We start from the raw sequence: 12,287 nt of genomic DNA, 5'->3' as shown, positions 1-12,287 counted from the left end.
TGAGCCTCCTTCTCCAGTTTTGCAGAATCTGTATGTATGAAATGCTCCAAGTTCTTATCCACCATATCTTAAGAGGACCCTTTGCTGGACCTGTTGATTATGTCCACGTCTCTCATACTGAGGATCCCAAGATGCAGCATCACTAGGCTTCAACACAAAATCAAGACATATTCAACTTAATGTCCTGACCCTATCCTGTAGGAAATTCTTACTCATCTAACTTATTAATCTTTGGATAAAACACACAACATCTGTGTCTAAGGAAAACAGCATATATATATACATATATTGCTGAACACTGTGTTACACTCTCAACTTTTCAAATACGGGATATACCTACTTGGTCAAATGTGATGGTCCCTAACACTCATTCCAATAATCTAGCAAGTAAACAACCTGCTCTCGTCTGCCTTCCAAGAATTAACCCTAACCACCTTAATTTCACCAACTGAAAGGCAGACACTTACATACTCCATGTTTCCCCAGTGTAATTTGTTTGCACTTGATGCATCCAGAACTGTTTCAGACAGGCTGTAAAACCTGCAGTTGCAGAACAAAGATGTGCCATCCAAATCTCTTATGCAGTGCCCTTTATATTTAACTGACACAGTGGGATTGATTTCCACAGTACTGATGTATACATCCCTATTAGAGAATGTCCTAAAATCTGATACAATGCTCATTCAGTCATATTGCATAATGATGTACCATAATATCATGCATTTCTGTTTTGTTACACCTGCTGCAGTGTTACAGCTGATACTTAAAACTCATCAACACAAACACCACTGAGCATTTTTAAGACTATGTTTACTTTTGTTCATTTTGTTCTGCAAACATGCTAGTTCTAGTCCCCGAACTTCAGGCATGATTCAGGCAGCTATTCTGAAAACTTTTTGCCTAGTAAGTAAGCTATGGAAAAGGCTACATCATGGAGGACACTGGTGGTCAGCATCCCCATTTACTCAGAACATCACCAGATGCACTGCCTTCCTCTATACTTAAGTGCCTTGCCAATATTTTTGGTTCCTTAATAGTTTCTGCAAGCCAGAGATCACTTCTGGATTCCAGGTTCCCATCTGCCTGACTGCACAGGAAGAACACACTACTGCTCATTTAAATGCCAAAGAAAACTTTGAGAAGGAGGCAATTGTAGGCAACTCCTCCTGGGATAAATAAAACACAAAAATGCTGGACAGTTGTTTTTTTTTTTTTACTTTTATATTAGCAAAACAACATATTCTTTGGCAGAATAACTGAATTCTAGGCTTTGTGGATTAGAGTTCACACATACTTCAAGTTCACATTTTCAAAAGCTCCAGTTTCATGTTGTGAGGTGCAAAGGTTTGTCTACACATAGAATTTACTAACAGAAATCTACTGTGGTATTACTACTATACTGAAAATATGTGTAACCAAGACACATTTAGCAGGCAGAATAAGAATTCTTCTATATTAATGTTTGCTGTTTTAAAAACAATATAAAGCAAGAAAAGAATGTGCACGTTAGGATTTACATAGCTATAACTATGGTGATGTACAGCAGATACATAGCAGATTTTTTTTCTTTCATATTCCCATAAGCAGACAAGCTTTAAGGCAGGTGCCTCTGCATCCCAGATATAATTAGCAGCTCATAGAAAGAACTGCACAGCTGGGAAATTCTGTAATGTAGATTTTAGAACATAGAAATATGTATTTGGTTATAACACATCTTAAAGAAAGGTGTTCCACAAGTACATGAAAGACACACAGCTTGCTCATACTAAAACATATCTCAAACTGTTCAGATATTTCATATGGATCTAAGGATTATTAGCAAGAATTTATTCCACCAACTAACATTTACCTTCTCAGCTCTCCTGCACGCAAAATGCAGTCATTGATTACCTTTACTATTTTTTGTTGAGCTGCTGAAGTTCTAGCACTTGGAACGCAGGCACAAACTTTTGAGTTTGATGGAGTCAATTGAAAAAGGAGATTGGTTAACACCTCTCTAGAATAATTTCCCATCCTCTAGAATCTTAAGTCATTCTACAGGGAGTCCTCAAATTCTTTTGCTATTTTTTTCAAGCACAAAACAGATGAAAGCACCAATTTACTGTTCAGAATATTCTCACCAAAAAAATGCCCACTGGTGCAGAAGTTTTTGAGATATTTTTTCTAAACAATTGTTACTGCAGCTGAGTTGTAGGTAGAATTTTTTTTTTTTCAATGAACATGAGGTCCCTAATTACCCACAAATCTGTTCTTAGGACAAAGTTCTCACTGTTTGATAGCGGAAGGAAAACATCTGCTTGTGCCCTCAATGTCAATGGACCAGAAGACTGCCTAGTTTTACCCTACACAAACTAAACTGTATTATCAGCAAAGAATGGATGCCGCCACACACTAAGCATTGCTGACACCCTTCTTTTGAGATTTTTCCCATGCTCTCTGAAATGGAGGACTAGTACAAAGCCTTAATGTATGCAAAATCTGATTTTACTGTTGATTCCATGAAACATATTTTGTCATTGGGTTTACTGAAAATGCAAAACAGCTGTTTAGTTCTGAAGCCAAAGTCTGCAGAGCATAATTCCCCTACTGACATCAGAAAGTTCCATATACTGTCTCTAAGTGCATGAGATTGTGATGAGAAAAATGGTAAAAAAAAAAAAATCTAGCGCGAAAAATTTGCAAAACCTTATTATTTACATCAATTTGCTGCATGTCACCAGTGTCTGCACCGGCTACAAATTTGGCCAAATCTTGCAGTGATGTTTCTGCTTCCCACTTGGGTGGCTATGTAATAAATAAAAAATATAAGGCATGGTAAAAATGCCTTTGTTCACACGTGAGTGCTTGGGTTCATATGTGGACTCAGATGCTCCCGTGGAGGGAAACAATTTTTGGATTGTCTTTCAATGAGAAAATAGCTATATCATTCTTGTTTTACACCAGGTAAGATAAGAACTACACAAAATAATGCAAAATGATCTTGAATTTCACAAAACCACAGCTTCTCTTTGGTTCCAACTGTGTTATATTAGTTCTTGCTCTGAATAAGCTACTGTACGACAGCAGAAACAGAGATTGCAGCCAGGGGAGCAGATTCACAGTGAGATGAGTATGCTCATCTCCAGGTTCCTGATGCAGCCAGCCGCTTCCAGCTCCAACCTCGGGGACAAACAGCACCGCACATCCCCTTGAAGGGTAGAGCATCTAGATTTGCGCACTGACCCACACCACACATAACCTACCCTCATTACACCAAACCCACTGCTGCCTCCCAACACGTCCCGTCCGCAGCCCCACACCGAGGCCCACACTCCCAACTGGTTGCCCTTTCCCCATTGGCCGCACCACACCTCGTTGCGCGCAGTGCTCCCAGCGAGTGAGCAGCATTTCTTCCCGCAGTAGCCGCAGTCGCGGCATGCGAGTAAAGGGCTGACAGCAGGCCACAAAGACCGAGGTGCCGATGGGAAGAGCCGCGATATGCGCGCACCGGATTGCAGGCAGCCACAGCTCGACGGGCCTCGAGACGGCGTATGCGGCACACACCCTGCCGTCAGCGGAGCACGCGCGCTCGTACTCGGCAAGGCGCGAGTGAGTGGAGGCGTGTAGTTGCGTGCGACTGCGGACCGCCCCTGCGAGCGGTCTCTCCGTTGTTAGCCTGCTCCGCTGGCGGTAGCAGCCGGCTGTAACCAGCAGCGGAGGTCGGTCTGCGGTCTCCTGCTCCGCTCCATTTCCCCATCGCGTGAGGGATCGCTGTCTGAGCTCAGAAAATGCTTACGCGGCAGAGGCGCGTTACGGGTTGAGACCGGTGTGTAGGAGTTACTCGTTTGTTCCCGTTTCTTACGCTTTATCTATTTCCTCACTTAGCGGTAGCGAGGGAGCCAGCAAGCTGATCAGGCGGGGAAATAATTCCTGTGGTGTGAACGCTGAGGCGAAATAAAGGGCAAGAGATGGACTGAAGGCGTGGAACAATTCTTCCTGAAGGAGGAGTGGAAACCCCGTCGTGTCCCAGTGCCTGAAACCAGGACTGGAGAAGCCCGAAGAGCAGTGCTGAGGGGGCGGCGGGGCTCCCGTTAAGAAAGCGCCTCCCGGAGCTGGCGGGGGAAAGCGCGCATCACAGTGATGGGTAATGGAAAAGGCAGGGGCTGCTGATGCCCTCCTTCTGGGCATGGTCTGTACAGGAAAACACAAAGCAGCTCAGGCAGCTATACACGGAAACAAAGGAGCGGATGAATAACAGCTGGTAGGCTTCGAGCCCTGCTGCATAACCAGCTCTAAAAGAGAGCAGTACATCTTGCTAAGTGCAGTTACACTGCATAGAAACAGGGAACAGAACTGAGGAGCTGGACAAAGGGGAAAAGGTAATCCTTGAGGGATGTGGTAATTCAGAAGGAAAATGTTTCTTCTCTCCCTTCTATCTCTTGTATTTGTCTACCTTGCTCTTCTTCCCCACCTATTTTTCTCATTCTATCCATTTTTCCTCTAACAACTTGAGGAAGTTTTTTTTTTTGTTTTGTTTTGTTTTGTTTTGTTTTTCCCTTTCTTTCTTCCTTTGTTCATTTCCAGATCATTTCCCCCTTTTTCATCCCTGTTCTGCCCTTTTCTTCCTTTTCTATGTTCCCATTTTCTTTTGATGAATGCTGTTGCAGTGATGACTTGCAATTTCAGTGCCTGTTGGGAAGGTTATAATGCAGCCACAGGGTGGCTATACCTTGCAGGCATTTTGTTACATTTAGCCTGAAGGAGACATGTTTATCAGTCTTAAGAGCATGCTGTTTCTCCCAGCCATTTTGGTGTTTTCCTTCAGTGTCCAGCAATTCTGTGTCCATAACTGATGAGTCAGTGTTAGAGGAAATGTTTTTCTTCTCCCATTTGTGAAGAGCAACTGCTTCATCTAACTCGTGTGCTCTGCAGCAAGCCCGTGGAGTAGATGAAGGGCAGCGGGCATAAGTACCTCAGCTCTCGCTCTCTCCCCTTGGCAGGGGGTGCACCATGGCAGACATAGTGCCCCGGAGCTCCCCATAGTGCAGGATCCCCTTTCCCTGCTCTCTTTGCAGCTGGCATTATGGGAATGGAATAGTCCTGCAGGGGGGCAGAACTGGGTCAGCATGGCTGAAAATGGCAGCTGGTACAGCATGATGCTGGATGAGGGATGGGGGAGGTGATTGGAGAGGCAGACAGCAGGAGCCAAAGGGGCAAGCACGGGAGAGGGCTTCATGTTGGAGGGGAGTTCCTCTGGCGGGTTGTAAAAGAACAGCCTCCTGCAGCTAGACAGGCACTCTTGTCCTGAGCTGTAGCTCTGATGCGTGTCAGCCCCACTCCCTTTGAAAATGCTGCACCACAGCCCTGCAATCCCCAGTCTGGGCAAGAACAGACCTGACACTGCCCTCACGCTGAGCTGGGTCTGGGAGCAGCAGGAAGAAGTCTACCAAAAGAGAGAGGACGGAGAGTGATGGAGAGAAAAATACTAAGGGAAGAAGGGAAGCTGTGTGGAAACAGAAAAATTTGGCCAGCAAATAATGAGCATATGGAGAAGCATAGAGAGAAAATGAAAGAGGAAGAGGAGAAACACAAGGCAAGAATGATGAGTAACGTTTCAGTACTTGTAGTTGGTGCTGTGGAGATGCTGATTGCATTCCCAACAAAAATGGCACACCCTCCTTGCAAAAATCCACATGGCAACAAATCTGCTGAAGCCAGATGCTGGCAGCTTACCATCACCAGTAGTCTTAGAGATACTAATGTACCTCACTGCTGCCCAAAAGCACCCTTTGGAGCACAACAGAAGGGAGCTTCAATGAGGTTTGCAGTTCACCTTGTTTGATTGACCTTTTAAATTTTTCTGCATTTCAGTGTTACCTCCCCTGTTACAGCTTCAAATTCTAAGAGCTGTGTTCTTCTACAATTGCTGTGCAAACCAAGCCTTACTTTTTTCCCCCTCTACCCCTTTCTCCCTCCTTTTCCTTTTCCCATTGCTTTTCTGTTTTCTGCCTGTTTCCCTACTGCCCTATGACAGCCTTGTCTGTGCTGCTTTTTGCCATCATTGGCTCAGCCTCCCTTCAGATGTTGTCTCTCCAGGCTGCTCAACCAGAGCCAGAATGGTGCAGCCTGCAGAAACACACCTTCCTAGACATACCCTCCCTTCCCCATACTGCACTCTCTTTCCTCTCTCTCCACCACTCCCCATTCTCCCCTTCCATCCTGATACTGGCAAACTGTCTTCTCCCTTCACTCCCTACACCTCCCCTCCTCTCCCTGCAGTACTCCCAGCCCTTGCTGCAGTGTGATACATCACTCTCAGCCAAGGTCCCTGTGCAGGGCTGGTGTGGGCAGGAGCATGACTATCTCCTTTGCTGAGGAAGAAATGCCATGAAAACACAAAAGATTCTGCAACTGAAACCTCCTGTCTACTTCTAGCTATTTATTCAGTTACATATTTAGCCTCAAAGACAAAAAATATTTCTGCCAGCATTTCAGTGAAGGTAATGAACAGAAACCAGGGAGACAGAGAAAGCAGGGTTGTAAAAGCTCAGACAGAAAAACTGAGAGAAAGCACAGGTGGAAAAAAAATAGAAAAGAGGAAGAAAAAAAAAGACATGCACAGAAGAGGAGATAAAGGAAGAAATATGAAGATAAAGATGGGAAGAAAAAATATTAATATAAAAAATATAGGAAAAAATTTTTAAAAGTAGGAGGAAAAAAGGATGAAATTGGGAAGAGTATCTGAGATGACAGATGAAGAAGTAGAACTAAGGGTATAGTAGGCTTGCTAAACAGGTTAGGTTGTTACAAAGAAATAGCATTTATATACTTCAACAGGCAAACCAAATGTGTTTTGATTTCAGTGCAAATATTCTGTACAGCTGCATGCAACTGAAATTCCAGTACGATTTTATTCTGAGAACAATTACAAATGAGGAAATAATAAATGAATAGTTGAATTATTTTCTAATTACAAAGTAGATATTAGGGCAGCTGCCTCAGCAGAGAAAAGCAGTAAATATTACCAAATTGCTATGGGTTATTCACCTGTGTTGTTTTCTTTTTACAGATATCTTGTTTATATTGATACAGAATGGTCTACTTTAGGTGCTGTTTTAGCTGAGATTGGTTAAATTAGTGCAGTTCCTTTCCTTTTAAATGCATGCATATCACATTAGGACATTTTCATTAACATTGTATGCCTAGTCCGCTATCAAATCAGAAGTGACTACACATGGGAAAGGACAGAGAAAATCTGAGTAACCTGGTCAAACCCCACTGTACCTATACAAGAGACAGCAGTTTGTGTTTATTGTAGTTGCAGTAATGTCTAAAATCTTCATTTGCTTAAATTCCCATAATGTCAGTTGTGGAATAAAACATAACTGAGGATTTAAAAAGGATTTAAAATCAGCCTTTACAGTCCCTGTGGAGGGATGGGAAACCTGAAAGGTGGTGGTTCCTAATTTCTCATAAAATAAACTTCTATCAGTTTATCTGCTGGCAGGTAGCATAATTTGCATTTCTTCTACACAGTCCAATTGCTGTTCTCCTTTCTTACCTCCTTCCAGCAGCAGGGTAAATGCTGTCATCACTGGCACCAAAAAGGACTTCAACAGTTTGCGTATTTTGAATGTGGATGGATTTTTTTGAAAGCCTGTTACAGTAGATATTTTTCTAAATGTTACAAAAACCATAACACTTGTCCCTATCTCTGATTTAAAGAGCTTATAGGAGTATCTTTCTTCCCTCCCCCTCCCCCCCCCCTTAATTTTTGACTCAGAAGTGCTTAATCTGGACATTTCTGACTATCCTGCATTCACTGCATCTTGTAGCAGTCAGAGCCTTCCCAGATTTCCACTACTGGAATCAGGAGACTGCATGAGGATCCCATACACATCTCAGCGCCATTGCATCTGAACACCAGGGTGGCCTGCTGAGTGTGTGATTTCTGAAGCTGTTTTGCTTGAGGAGAGGGCTGGGCCAGCTCCTGGCTTTGGCCTGCTAGAGGAAGTTAAAGTGCCAAAACTTGTCCCATCTGCTACTGAACTAGGACTATTAAATGACAGTAAAATGGTAGAAAAGTGTCAGCCTCAATTAAGGCCTCAAGTAATGCCGAGAAAGCTCAGATGTGACCTAATCACCACCAGGTGAACTTTCTGAGTTTAAAACATTCCTACTTTCTAAGATTTGCTTCGCTTGCAGCCAGATGATGGTTTTGCAACCTCGGTACTAGATTGGTTGTTGAGCAGAACCAGAATAACCACTTACAGTCTTGAGTCCGGAGCACACATATGTGTTAGATTACAGTAACAGTTCAGGAGACATTTCAAGAGAAGGTCCTTTTTTCCTGGAGCTGCAAAGGCAGCTGGTTGCGGATGAGGTGTGAACAGGGCAGTGACTTCTTTAGCCAGCTCTAATTACTGCTCTCTGATGGGAGGATTCATCCTGCTAACTTTGCTCCAGGCTGTGAGATAGGAGAAAGAGAGGAGGAATCAATGTCTAAAACTGCTATTGTCATTTAACTTGTGGCCATAGTAAATCTGTAATTAAAACTGGCAGTGTTATATTTCTTCCTGGGAGAACAGTCTTGGAGAAAGGACCCTGAAAGGAAAGGACTTTTAAGCTCAGCTGCTTGAAGAAAGGAGAATTCCCAAAGGACGTGTGAAGTAGCCAGGAGAACATTGGCCTTGAGATGGTATAAGGGACCATAAAGAAAAGGGCTTTCTGGTAGTAGGAACTACAGAAAAAGCAGAAAATGGAATGCCGAAGCACAGCAAGGAAGAAGGAACATCCTGGCAACTTCTCACTGCAGGCTTGTTGGACATGAAAAGCCTAAATAACAAGGCCAACTCACTGAACAGCTCAGAGCTCACTGATTGCCTGTTCTCATTCTTCACAAGTGTTGAAATGATTCGGAGGAGATGAGCATGTATTAATTAGTTTCATGGACTCCCTTAGGGTATTATGTGACTGTAAGACATCACAAGGCAAACCTGCTTATTTGGAAATAAAGGGGTGAATCCCTTATCCTTGGAGACACAAACAGCATAAAGTATGATTATCACTCAACAAGAGGTGTAGTATTCCTCTTCTACAGTGAACTGGATTTGAAGTCAGAATCCCCCAAAACTGGGGACAGATGGATCAGGCTTTGAGCTCATTCCTCCTCCCCACTGATGACCTCAGCTACATCAGTGAGACAGCTGCAGGATAGTTTCAGACCTCAGATGTGGAGCCCATCAGAAACAAGAAGTCATCAATATACATTCCAAGAAAACTCACTTCACCAGCCCCAATTCAAGTAACCACCAAATACTACATTATTGAATGATACACTCAAACATCTTAGAGCAGTCCGTTAATTTATTATTACTCAGATGTAACTTACTGTGAGGATATGCAAAGACCAGAGACATACAGAGTGAATTCATCTGGCATTTAAATGCCTCTCCAGGACCTTTGCAAATGATGTGCACCTGTCTGCTGAGATGCAGTCATCTCTGAGGGTGAAATACACCAGGAGGTGATTTTCATTTTTGGGAAGGCTGATTTTGTGTCTTATCCAAAGTTTCGTGCTACCATTGCTATAACATCCTTGTGCCATAAGTACTTGAAAAGAAGAGAACTTCTTGCTGAATCACTGTCACTGCATCTCTTCTTAGGTAAGCACATACAGGTGCTGGGGTTAGCTCAGCTTAGGGCACATGTTATGGATGTGGACACATTTCCTTTATGCTGTTTGATACAATTTTGTTAAGTTTGCTAGTGTTCAGTGTTTAAAACCCCTGCCCTGCAATTTGTTTAGATTTCAGAAGGAGCTATGTCTCTGAACCAAGGAGATAAGGAAGTTCTGCTGAATCTCTGAGGAGAAAATAGGAGGTCCTGATTGGAATTATGTCACTGAACATATAACATACTTCTGGGAAACATCAGCATATGTAAAACATATAATGTATATAAGCTTAAGATCTTTTGTGTAAGCCATGCATGATAGGAGGACAGCCCCTATGCATCCAGCACTGATATTAAAGAACATCTGCTTTCTAACACTCCAGTTTGAGTCTTAGTTTCCTGATGGACTGATTTAAGGTATCAGTTTACTGCAACACAGGTCTCTTTCACATCATGTTGTGACACTGAGGTCTGACTTTTCAGAGGGAAGAATGTTGAGTCACCTGCCAAATTGCTGCAAACGTCCCCAGGGTACTTCTTTTGGAGAAGGACAGCTGCATGAAAAGAATTAGATAGGAAAGTGGATTAGAAGGGAAGATTTAGGATTATGTTAATTATTCTTATCCACAAACATTGAGGGCTGTCTAGCCCCTACATCAAAACGGTTGAAGAGTTGTGGGTCCAATGCAGAGGAAAATGGGAGAGCTAAAAGAAGACCATTCATGCCAGCCAAGGGCCTGCAGACACTGAGCCACTTCCCAAGAACGTGCTTAGACTGCAAGAGAAAAAATGTGGCTTGCCAAGCTGGTATGCTGCAGCTCCCTCCAGTGTACGGAGAAAGCAAATACAGTGGGATGCATCCATTTATCTTCACTGCCGTCTGTCCGGTGTGTAAGATACTGAGCTGCTTCACAGCCATCCATTCCGACACCGTGAGCACCCACCAATCCGCAGCAAGTGCTAAAAGCAGTCCCCTTAACATACACTGATCAGCCTAGAGAGAACACAATCCTCCAGTATGAAAAAAGGCTTAAAGCTCAAAAGTAATCTGAAGAAGCCTTCCTTAGGACCCGAGCTGAATTCTGCAATCTGTGGTATATAGTGATACATCAGTACCTGCTAGACTATGACATCAGTGAAAGTTTTCAAATAAATGGGTTTCAGAACTCACACAGTCTTCATCTGCAAAAAGTAGGTCACACCGAAAGCAATGCCTCCTATTTATTTCCACAGAGACTCCAACAGATACAAAGATTGCAATAACACTGTTTGATAGAGAAATTCTCAGCTACAAAACACTGTTTTTCTACATAGTCTCTATCATTAGCTATGCATTTCTATCAGTGATGAACTTGTATGACACACTCATAAAAATCATCTACATGATCTTCTGGAACGTGCCTTGTCTTTCATGTCACTGTCGTCACTGCTGAAATGCACCACCACCATCTCATTGTTTTAACATCCACTGTTCAGTCTCCAGAAACATTCAGCAAGTGTCAGTGAATATTAGTGGGGGCAGTTTCTTCCAACAAGGAGGAAATCAGTTACACAATTTTGTTTCACATGCACTTCCATGTCAGATGCTATTCTGTCGGAATGCCCCTCTGCTGCCATCTGCCACACAGCAACAAAATGTAGCAGAAGATTGGTGGGAAGGTTCAACCTTTACAGCCACACCATCAGCATTCACCTCTGATGTTGTGGGCCATAATAAAATAATAAAATAGGAGGCATTATTTTTGAAGCAGCTCTCAGATTTTAATCATCCATGCTACTCTGAAAGAGGCACAGAGAGAAACAAACAGTAAAGCTGTGTGGAAAGTTATAGACCAAACATACTGCTATTTGGATCTGAGAGGATTCCTTTAACCAGTGAGCTATTAGAGCTTCCAGCAGTTTATTTTGTTTGTTCAATCACCTTTTGGAATCTCCAGTGTACTAAGTTTTGGCCAGTCCCTGCAAGTGGGACAGGTGGTATCTAGATCCAGTGAAACAGTATCTAGATTCACTTTAGAACTGCCCTGCTGAGCAGGGTAATAAATGTCCAGTTTTCCCCATTCTCCCTACCCATGTCCTGCTGCTGCTAGGCAGTGCTGACTAGTGTTTTTCATCTGAGACCTAGCACGACCTGGAATAAGCAAACAGGTAGTTGATGTCCTTGCAAGCACTGCCACAAGCACTGCTCAGCTGCTGTGAGGTAAGAGGTGCTGGCTTCAGTTCTGTTGCATGAGGTAACACTTTGGGCCCCTTGTGGCAGCTAGGACATACTAAGGATTTCCTTTCCCAATTACACACTGTTCCTAGTTTTCTGTTGGGAACAAGGGTAAGCCTTACAGGCTGCATCTTTCCTGTGCAAAGTTCATGTCCTCCATTGTTGTAAAGGAAGGGAGCTTGGGCCATCCCCTATCCTGGGAAGGCAGCCGGAGGCAGGAGCTGCCAGGGCTGCTGGAAGGGCTGAGAGAGTTGTGGGAACTGCAGTGCAGATTACCTGTTTTGCTCCCTTCATTTGTAAAGTGCAGTGTCCTTGGAGGTGCAGCAGCAAAACGAACTCTGAAGGATGGCATCAGTGAGGCTTACACCTCCTTCCTCACTTTTCTTTTTGCAGTTTTTTTATGTCTCTCCCATTTTGC

The sequence above is a fragment of the Tympanuchus pallidicinctus genome, unplaced genomic scaffold (genome assembly GCF_026119805.1).
Source record: "Tympanuchus pallidicinctus isolate F22 unplaced genomic scaffold, pur_lepc_1.0 scaffold40, whole genome shotgun sequence".
Classification (NCBI taxonomy): Eukaryota; Metazoa; Chordata; class Aves; order Galliformes; family Phasianidae; genus Tympanuchus; species Tympanuchus pallidicinctus.
Note: the sequence above shows the minus strand (reverse complement) of the source record.